Raw genomic sequence first — 11,220 nt, forward strand, 5'->3', positions numbered from 1 at the left:
ATTTCTGCACATTGACTTTTGTATCCCGAGACTTTGCTGAAGTTGCTTATCAGTTTGAGAGAATTTTGGCTGAGACGATAGGGTCTTCTTAATATACAATCATGTCATCTGCAAATAGAGACAGTTTGACTTCCTCCTTGCCTAATTGAATAATCTTTATTTCTTTTTCTTGCCTGATCGCTCTGGCTAGAACTTCCAATACTATATTGAATAGGAGTGGTGAGAGACAGCATCCTTGTCTAGTGCCTGATTTCAAAGGGAAGTCTTCCAGCTTTTGCCCAGTCAGTATGATATTGGCTGTAGGTTTGTCATAAATAACTTTTATCATTTTATGATATGTGCCATAGATAACTAGTTTACTAAGAGTTTTTAGCATTAAGTGCTCTTGAATTTTGTCAAAGGCCTTCTCTGTATCTATTGAGATAACCATGTGGTTTTTGTCTTTGGTTCCATTTATGTGATGGATTATGTTTATGGACAGACTTGTGTATGTTGAACCAGCCTTGCATCCCGGGATGAAGCCTACTTGATCATGATGAAAAAGTTTTTTGATGTGCTGTTGCATTTGGTTTGCCAGTATTTGATTGAAGATTTTTGCACTGATGTTCATCATGGATATTGGCCTGAAGTTTTCTTTTTTACTTGAGTGTCTACCTGGTTTTGGTATCAGAATAATGTTGGTCTCATAAAATGAGTTAGAGAGGTTTCCCTCTTTTTGTTTTGTTTGGAATAGTTTCAGAAGAAATGGAACTAGCTCTTCTTTGTACATCTGGTAGAATTTGGTTGTGAATCCCTCTGGGCCTGGACTTTTTTTGGTTGGTAGGCTATTAATTGCTGCCTCAACTTCAGCTCTTGTTATTGTTCTATTTAGGGTTTCAACTTCCTCCTGGTTTAGTCTTTGTAGTGTACAAGTGTCCAGGAATTTATCCATTTCTTCTTGGTTTACTGGTTTATGTGCGTAGAGCTGTTTGTAGTAATCTCTGATGGTAGTTTGTATTTCTGTGGGATCAGTGATGATATCCCGTTTATCGTTTTTTATTGCACCTATTTGATTCTTCTCTATTTTATTTTTTATTAGTCTGGCTAGTAGTCTGTCTATTGGTTGATCTTTTCAAAAAACCAGCTCTTGGATTTATTGATTTTTTGAAGGGTTTTTTGGTGTCTCTATCTCTTTCAGTTCAGCTCTGATCTTAGTTATTTCTTGTCTTCTGCTAGCTTTTGAGTTTTTCTGATCTTCCTCCTCTAGCGCTTTCAATTTTGATGATAGGATGTCAATTTTTGATCTTTCCTTGTTTCTTATGTGGACATTTATTGCCCTCTTGACACTGCTTTAAAGGTGTCTGGGAGATTCTGGTAAGTTTTGTCTTCATTCTGATTGGTTTCAAAGAACATCTTTATTTCTGACTTCATTTCATTGTTCATCCAGTCGACACTCAGAAGTAAGTTGTCCAGTTTCCAAGTGGTTGTGATGATTTGAGTGGGTTTCTTAACACTGAGTTCTAATCTGATTGTTCTGTGGTCTGATAAACTGTTTGTTATGATTTTCATTTGTTTGCATTTGCTGAGGAGTGATTTGCAAATGTTTTAGTGTTTCTTTCAGGAGTTCTTGTATGTCAGGTCTCACGGTGACAAAATCTCTCAATAATTGCTTGTTTGCAAAGTAATTTATTTCTCCTTCACTTATGAAGCTTAGTTTGCCTGGATATGAGATTCTGGGTTGAAAGTTCTTTTCTTTAAGGATGTTGAATATTGGCCCCCACTCTCTTCTGGCTTGTAGGGTTTCTGCCGAGAGATCTGCTATGATCCAATGATGTGGTCAGTTTTAGAGTAAGTGCAATGTGGTGCTGAGAAAAATGTATATTCTGTGGATTTGGGGTTGAGTGTTCTGTATATGTCTATTAGGTCCACTTGGTCCAGCTCTGCATTCAAGTCCTGGATGTCCTTGTTAATTTTCTGTCTCGTTGATCTAATATTGACAGTGGAATGTTGAAGTCTCCCACTATTATTGTGTGGGAGTCTAGATCTCCTTTTAGGTAGTTGAGAACTTGCTTTATGTATCTGGGTGCTCCTGTGTTGGGTGCATATATATTTAGAATACTTAGCTCTTCTTGTTGGATTGATTGTTTTAGCATATGTAATGCCCTTCTTTGCCTCTTTTGATCTTTGTTGGTTTAAAGTGCATTTTATCAGAGACTAGGATTGCAACCCCTGCTTTTTTTTTTGTTCTACATTTGCTTGGTAAATCTTCTTCCATCTCTTTGAGCCTGTGTGTGTCTTTGTATGTGAGATGGGCTTCCTGAATGCAGCACACCAATGGGTCTTGACTTTTTATCTAGTGTGCCAGTCTGTGTCTTTTGATTGGGGCATTTAGGCCATTTACATTCAATGTTAGCATTTTTATGTGTGAATTTGATCCTGCCATTTTGTTACTGGCTGGTTTTCTTGCCCATTACTTGACTTATTTTTTTCATTGTATTTTTGGTCTTTGCCATTTGGTGTGCTTTTGCAGTGACTAGTATTTTTTCCTTTCTGTGGTTAGTGTTTCTTTCAGGAGCTCTTGTACGCCAGGTCTCATGGTGTCAAAATCTCTCAATAATTGCTTATTTGCAAAGTATTTTATTTTTCCTTCACTTATGAAGCTTAGTTTGCCTGGATATGAGATTCTGGGTTGAAAGTTCTTTTCTTTAAGGATGTTGAATATTGGCCCCCACTCTCTTCTGGCTTGTAGGGTTTCTGCCAAGAGATCTGCTGTGAGCCTGATTGCCTTCCCTCTGTGGGTGACCTGACCATTCTCTCTGGCTCCCCTTATCATTTTTTCCTTCATTTCAACCCTGGTGAATCTGACAGTTACTTGCCTTGGGGTTGCTCTTCTGGAGGAATATCTTTGTGGAGTTCTCTGTATTTATTTCTTGGATTTGAATGTTAGACTGTCTTGCTAGGCTTGGGAAGTTCTCCTAGATAATAACCTGGAGTGTGTTTTCCAGCTCGGATTCATTCTCCCCATCATATTCAGGTACATCATTCAAGCATACATTAGGTCTTTTCATATAATCCCATATTTCTTCGAGGCTTTGTTTATTTCTTTTCATTTTTTCCTCTTGTCTTGCCTTCTCTTTTTATTTTATTGATTTGATCTTCAATCTCTAATATCCTTTCTTCTGCTTGATTTATTCAGCTATTAAAACTTGTGTTTGCTTCATGTAGTTCTTGTGCTGTGCTTTTCAACTCCATCAAGTTGTTTATGTTCTTCTCTAAGCTGGTTATTCTAGTTATCATTTCATCTAACCTTTTTTCAAGGCTTTTGGTTTCTTTGCATTGAGTTAGAACGTGTTCCTTTGGTTCAGAAAAGTTTATTATCCACCTCCTGAAGCCTGTTTCTGTCAATTCATCATACTCTTTCTCGGTCATGCTGTGTTCCCGTGTTGTTGAGGAATTGTGATCACTTGAAGGAGAAGAGGTGCTCTGGTTTTTGATGGTTTCATATTTTTTGTGCTTGTTTTTTTCCATCTTCATGGATTTACCTGGCTGTGGTCTCAGGGAGCTGACTGATGAGGTAGTTTGTCCGCCTTCTGAGGCACTACTGGGTTTCTAGGGACTCCTTCAGGTTGCTAGGTAAGCTTCCTGTGTCTTTTGTTTACACTGGGAGATTAGTGCCTCTTCCGCTGACCTGGAGGCACTGCTGGGTGGTCAAGAACAGGGTCCCATTGCTATGTAGGCTTCCTGTGTTTTTTGTAAACCATGAAGTCTAACCCCTCCCTTTTAATGGAGGGTTATGTCTTTCCTCCACAGGGCTGGATCATTCTAGTTCAGCTCAGACTGTGGCACTGGCTGCATAACCCACTAGAGTTAGTGCTTCAACCCTCTGGGGTTTGTTGGGGAGGATAGGGACCTGCTCAGCTGCACTGCCTGTCTCCCCTCTTTTAGCTCCCTCTCTCCTGTCATGGGGGAGAGGCCCATCCTGCTGCTCCATCTGTCTTCCTGCTTTCAGTTCCCTCTCCCTCCATGCAGGGGGAGGGAGCAATAGCTTGGTCCACAGGCTCTTCTGGCTTGCTTATGGGCTTATGCGTTTGCTTAGATCTGTGCTCCAATCCGGGACACCATCCTGGATTATTGTTCAACTCTGTGATTGTAATTCCTAGCACTTGACTGGCAAAGATCCCCTGTTCGGTGTATTGCTGAGGCTTTGGGGGAAGCACTGTATCTGGACTGGAGCGTCAGAGGGGGAGCCTCTGACTCAGCAGTCAGATGCACTTTCTGGGTGAAGCAGCACCCCTACCCACCTCGGCCTGCCCTGCCTGGCCTTTGCTAAACATAGGATCAGACCCATTGAAATGCACCTGGTACCTCAGTTGGAGCTAGGAGATCTCTGGATTTCTGCATCTCTCTCGCTGGGTGTTGTGCACTGGAGTTACGTCTATTCAGCCATCTTGACTTGAAGAACATTTCTAATGAAACACAACCACAAGCAATTGTTACCAGCAGACCTAAAATCACCAAATATTTCTAGAGGAAATTCTTTGAGGAGAAGAAAAATGACATTAAAGAGAGACTCAAATTTTTAGGAAAATATGAAGAGTATCAGAAATGTTATATGTGTGAGTAAATATAAGATACATTGTTTCCTTTTTATTATTTATGAGTATTGTCTTATGGGAGTTGCATTGTGTTTAATTCATATGACAAGCATCGATGAAAGAGAGCAATTATGAGAAACTATCTAAAATTTCTAAATCTTATGTGAGTGGAATTATTGATTCATAATAAACTATGAAAGTTTAAGTATATATAGTCATTTGACATAAACTACTATGCAACAATACAATAAAGTATAACTAAAAACCTAAGAAATGAATTAAAATGTCAATTGAAAGATAAAGACTAACTATATGACCCAGCTATTTCAGCTATTCTACTCTAATATATTTATTCTATTATTATTATCGCTGTTTTTTGGGTGTTTTTTGTTTGTTCTGAGATCGACCCTCATGCTGTCTCCCAAGCTGGAATGCAGTGGCTCGATCTTGGCTTGCTGCAAACTCTCCTTCCCTGGTTCAAGCAATTCTGGCTCCTCAGCCTCCCAAAGAGCTGAGATTAAAGGCATGTGCCACCATGCCTGGCTAATTTTCGTAATTTTAGTAGATATAAGGTTTCACAATGTTGCCCAGGCTGGTCTCAATTCCTGACCTCAAGTGATCCACCTGCCTCACCCTCCCCAAGTGCTGGAATTACAGGCATGATACAATATGCCAGACCCCAATATATTTATGTAAGGAAAATAAAAAAACATAAGCTTCTCACAAAACCTTGCATAATTTTATTTATAAAATTATTTAGATTTTTTTATTTACAATCACAAAACTGGAAGGAATGCCAATGTCCATCCACACGTGACTGTACATACAGAATGAGATAAATATCTATATTTATCTATCTATATCTAGGAACACTATTCATCAATAGAAACAATCTGTGGATAAATACAAATGCATGAATGGATGTCAGAATTATAATGTTGAGTGCAAGAAGTCAGACACAAAAGAGTAAATAATATATGGCCCTCTTTATATATGATTCTAGAAAATTTAAACTATTCTATAACAGCAATGCACTAATAAGGCTGATATAAACAAGACTGATATAACAAAGTACCAGTATCATGAATGAAAAAGTAGAAAACTATAAAAATACAAATATTAGAAAGATAAGCAGGTGAGAATATAAAACGTTTTCATGAGAAAATTGACATCTAGAATGAAATGGACAAATTTCTCAAAAAGGTACAGGATAATAAAAATATTTCACAATAGTCTCATTTCTATTTACAAATAAGAAATAAATGTTATTCTTGACACCCTTTTAAATAAAAACAAAAGCAAAAACAAATAACAAGCCAAGATAGCCTCAGAGAGGAAGAATACAGGTGTGCTTCCAAGGTATTCTTATGAGGCTATCTTGGCTTGTTATTTGTTTTTGCTTTTGTTTTTATTTAAAAGGGTGTCAAGAATAACATTTATTTCTTATTTGTAAATAGAAATGAGACTATTGTGAAATATTTTTATTATCCTGTACCTTTTTGAGAAATTTGTCCATTTCATTCTAGATGTCAATTTTCTCATGAAAACGTTTTATATTCTCACCTGCTTATCTTTCTAATATTTGTATTTTTATAGTTTTCTACTTTTTCATTCATGATACTGGTACTTTGTTATATCAGTCTTGTTTATATCAGCCTTATTAGTGCATTGCTGTTATAGAATAGTTTAAATTTTCTAGAATCATATATAAAGAGGGCCATATATTATTTACTCTTTTGTGTCTGACTTCTTGCACTCAACATTATAATTCTGACATCCATTCATGCATTTGTATTTATCCACAGATTGTTTCTATTGATGAATAGTGTTCCTAGATATAGATAGATAAATATAGATATTTATCTCATTCTGTATGTACAGTCACGTGTGGATGGACATTGGCATTCCTTCCAGTTTTGTGATTGTAAATAAAAAAATCTAAATAATTTTATAAATAAAATTATGCAAGGTTTTGTGAGAAGCTTATGTTTTTTTATTTTCCTTACATAAATATATTGGGGTCTGGCATATTGTATCATGCCTGTAATTCCAGCACTTGGGGAGGGTGAGGCAGGTGGATCACTTGAGGTCAGGAATTGAGACCAGCCTGGGCAACATTGTGAAACCTTATATCTACTAAAATTACGAAAATTAGCCAGGCATGGTGGCACATGCCTTTAATCTCAGCTCTTTGGGAGGCTGAGGAGCCAGAATTGCTTGAACCAGGGAAGGAGAGTTTGCAGCAAGCCAAGATCGAGCCACTGCATTCCAGCTTGGGAGACAGCATGAGGGTCGATCTCAGAACAAACAAAAAACACCCAAAAAACAGCGATAATAATAATAGAATAAATATATTAGAGTAGAATAGCTGAAATAGCTGGGTCATATAGTTAGTCTTTATCTTTCAATTGACATTTTAATTCATTTCTTAGGTTTTTAGTTATACTTTATTGTATTGTTGCATAGTAGTTTATGTCAAATGACTATATATACTTAAACTTTCATAGTTTATTATGAATCAATAATTCCACTCACATAAGATTTAGAAATTTTAGATAGTTTCTCATAATTGCTCTCTTTCATCGATGCTTGTCATATGAATTAAACACAATGCAACTCCCATAAGACAATACTCATAAATAATAAAAAGGAAACAATGTATCTTATATTTACTCACACATATAACATTTCTGATACTCTTCATATTTTCCTAAAAATTTGAGTCTCTCTTTAATGTCATTTTTCTTCTCCTCAAAGAATTTCCTCTAGAAATATTTGGTGATTTTAGGTCTGCTGGTAACAATTGCTTGTAGTTGTGTTTCATTAGAAATGTTCTTCAAGTCAAGATGGCTGAATAGACGTAACTCCAGTGCACAACACCCAGCGAGAGAGATGCAGAAATCCAGAGATCTCCTAGCTCCAACTGAGGTACCAGGTGCATTTCAATGGGTCTGATCCTATGTTTAGCAAAGGCCAGGCAGGGCAGGCCGAGGTGGGTAGGGGTGCTGCTTCACCCAGAAAGTGCATCTGACTGCTGAGTCAGAGGCTCCCCCTCTGACGCTCCAGTCCAGATACAGTGCTTCCCCCAAAGCCTCAGCAATACATCGAACAGGGGATCTTTGCCAGTCAAGTGCTAGGAATGACAATCACAGAGTTGAACAATAATCCAGGATGGTGTCCCGGATTGGAGCACAGATCTAAGCAAACGCATAAGCCCATAAGCAAGCCAGAAGAGCCTGTGGACCAAGCTATTGCTCCCTCCCCCTGCATGGAGGGAGAGGGAACTGAAAGCAGGAAGACAGATGGAGCAGCAGGATGGGCCTCTCCCCCATGACAGGAGAGAGGGAGCTAAAAGAGGGGAGACAGGCAGTGCAGCTGAGCAGGTCCCTATCCTCCCCAACAAACCCCAGAGGGTTGAAGCACTAACTCTAGTGGGTTATGCAGCCAGTGCCACAGTCTGAGCTGAACTAGAATGATCCAGCCCTGTGGAGGAAAGACATAACCCTCCATTAAAAGGGAGGGGTTAGACTTCATGGTTTACAAAAAACACAGGAAGCCTACATAGCAATGGGACCCTGTTCTTGACCACCCAGCAGTGCCTCCAGGTCAGCGGAAGAGGCACTAATCTCCCAGTGTAAACAAAAGACACAGGAAGCTTACCTAGCAACCTGAAGGAGTCCCTAGAAACCCAGTAGTGCCTCAGAAGGCGGACAAACTACCTCATCAGTCAGCTCCCTGAGACCACAGCCAGGTAAATCCATGAAGATGGAAAAAAACAAGCACAAAAAATATGAAACCATCAAAAACCAGAGCACCTCTTCTCCTTCAAGTGATCACAATTCCTCAACAACACGGGAACACAGCATGACCGAGAAAGAGTATGATGAATTGACAGAAACAGGCTTCAGGAGGTGGATAATAAACTTTTCTGAACCAAAGGAACACGTTCTAACTCAATGCAAAGAAACCAAAAGCCTTGAAAAAAGGTTAGATGAAATGATAACTAGAATAACCAGCTTAGAGAAGAACATAAACAACTTGATGGAGTTGAAAAGCACAGCACAAGAACTACATGAAGCAAACACAAGTTTTAATAGCTGAATAAATCAAGCAGAAGAAAGGATATTAGAGATTGAAGATCAAATCAATAAAATAAAAAGAGAAGGCAAGACAAGAGGAAAAAATGAAAAGAAATAAACAAAGCCTCGAAGAAATATGGGATTATATGAAAAGACCTAATGTATGCTTGAATGATGTACCTGAATATGATGGGGAGAATGAATCCGAGCTGGAAAACACACTCCAGTTTATTATCTAGGAGAACTTCCCAAGCCTAGCAAGGCAGTCTAACATTCAAATCCAAGAAATAAATACAGAGAACTCCACAAAGATATTCCTCCAGAAGAGCAACCCCAAGGCAAGTAACTGTCAGATTCACCAGGGTTGAAATGAAGGAAAAAATGATAAGGGGAGCCAGAGAGAATGGTCAGGTCACCCACAGAGGGAAGGCAATCAGGCTCACAGCAGATCTCTTGGCAGAAACCCTACAAGCCAGAAGAGAGTGGGGGCCAATATTCAACATCCTTAAAGAAAAGAACTTTCAACCCAGAATCTCATATCCAGGCAAACTAAGCTTCATAAGTGAAGGAAAAATAAAATACTTTGCAAATAAGCAATTATTGAGAGATTTTGACACCATGAGACCTGGCGTACAAGAGCTCCTGAAAGAAACACTAACCACAGAAAGGAAAAAATACTAGTCACTGCAAAAGCACACCAAATGGCAAAGACCAAAAATACAATGAAAAAAATAAGTCAAGTAATGGGCAAGAAAACCAGCCAGTAACAAAATGGCAGGATCAAATTCACACATAAAAATGCTAACATTGAATGTAAATGGCCTAAATGCCCCAATCAAAAGACACAGACTGGCACACTAGATAAAAAGTCAAGACCCATTGGTGTGCTGCATTCAGGAAGCCCATCTCACATACAAAGACACACACAGGCTCAAAGGGATGGAAGAAGATTTACCAAGCAAATGTAGAACAAAAAAAAAAGCAGGGGTTGCAATCCTAGTCTCTGATAAAATGCACTTTAAACCAACAAAGATCAAAAGAGGCAAAGAAGGGCATTACATATGCTAAAACAATCAATCCAACAAGAAGAGCTAAGTATTCTAAATATATATGCACCCAACACAGGAGCACCCAGATACATAAAGCAAGTTCTCAACTACCTAAAAGGAGATCTAGACTCCCACACAATAATAGTGGGAGACTTCAACATTCCACTGTCAATATTAGATCAACGAGACAGAAAATTAACAAGGACATCCAGGACTTGAATGCAGAGCTGGACCAAGTGGACCTAATAGACATATACAGAACACTCAACCCCAAATCCACAGAATATACATTTTTCTCAGCACCACATTGCACTTACTCTAAAACTCACCACATCATTGGATCATAGCAGATCTCTCGGCAGAAACCCTACAAGCCAGAAGAGAGTGGGGGCCAATATTCAACATCCTTAAAGAAAAGAACTTTCAACCCAGAATCTCATATCCAGGCAAACTAAGCTTCATAAGTGAAGGAGAAATAAATTACTTTGCAAACAAGCAATTATTGAGAGATTTTGTCACCATGAGACCTGACGTACAAGAACTCCTGAAAGAAACACTAAAACATTTGCAAATCACTCCTCAGCAAATGCAAACAAATGAAAATCATAACAAACAGTTTATCAGACCACAGAACAATCAGATTAGAACTCAGTGTTAAGAAACCCACTCAAATCATCACAACCACTTGGAAACTGGACAACTTACTTCTGAGTGTCGACTGGATGAACAATGAAATGAAGTCAGAAATAAAGATGTTCTTTGAAACCAATCAGAATGAAGACAAAACTTACCAGAATCTCCCAGACACCTTTAAAGCAGTGTCAAGAGGGCAATAAATGTCCACATAAGAAACAAGGAAAGATCAAAAATTGACATCCTATCATCAAAATTGAAAGCGCTAGAGGAGGAAGATCAGAAAAACTCAAAAGCTAGCAGAAGACAAGAAATAACTAAGATCAGAGCTGAACTGAAAGAGATAGAGACACCAAAAAACCCTTCAAAAAATCAATAAATCCAAGAGCTGGTTTTTTGAAAAGATCAACCAATAGACAGACTACTAGCCAGACTAATAAAAAATAAAATAGAGAAGAATGAAATAGGTGCAATAAAAAACGATAAACGGGATATCATCACTGATCCCACAGAAATACAAACTACCATCAGAGATTACTACAAACAGCTCTACGCACATAAACCAGTAAACCAAGAAGAATTGGATAAATTCCTGGACACTTGTACACTACAAAGACTAAACCAGGAGGAAGTTGAAACCCTAAATAGAACAATAACAAGAGCTGAAGTTGAGGCAGCAATTAATAGCCTACCAACCAAAAAAAGTCCAGGCCCAGAGGGATTCACAACCAAATTCTACCAGATGTACAAAGAAGAGCTAGTTCCATTTCTTCTGAAACTATTCCAAACAAAACAAAAAGAGGGAAACCTCTCTAACTCATTTTATGAGACCAACATTATTCTGATACCAAAACCAGGTAGACACTCAAGTAAAAAAGAAAACTT

This window comes from Sapajus apella, unplaced genomic scaffold (genome assembly GCF_009761245.1).
Source record: "Sapajus apella isolate SASKATOON/1434 unplaced genomic scaffold, GSC_monkey_1.0 scaffold11, whole genome shotgun sequence".
Taxonomy (NCBI): Eukaryota; Metazoa; Chordata; class Mammalia; order Primates; family Cebidae; genus Sapajus; species Sapajus apella.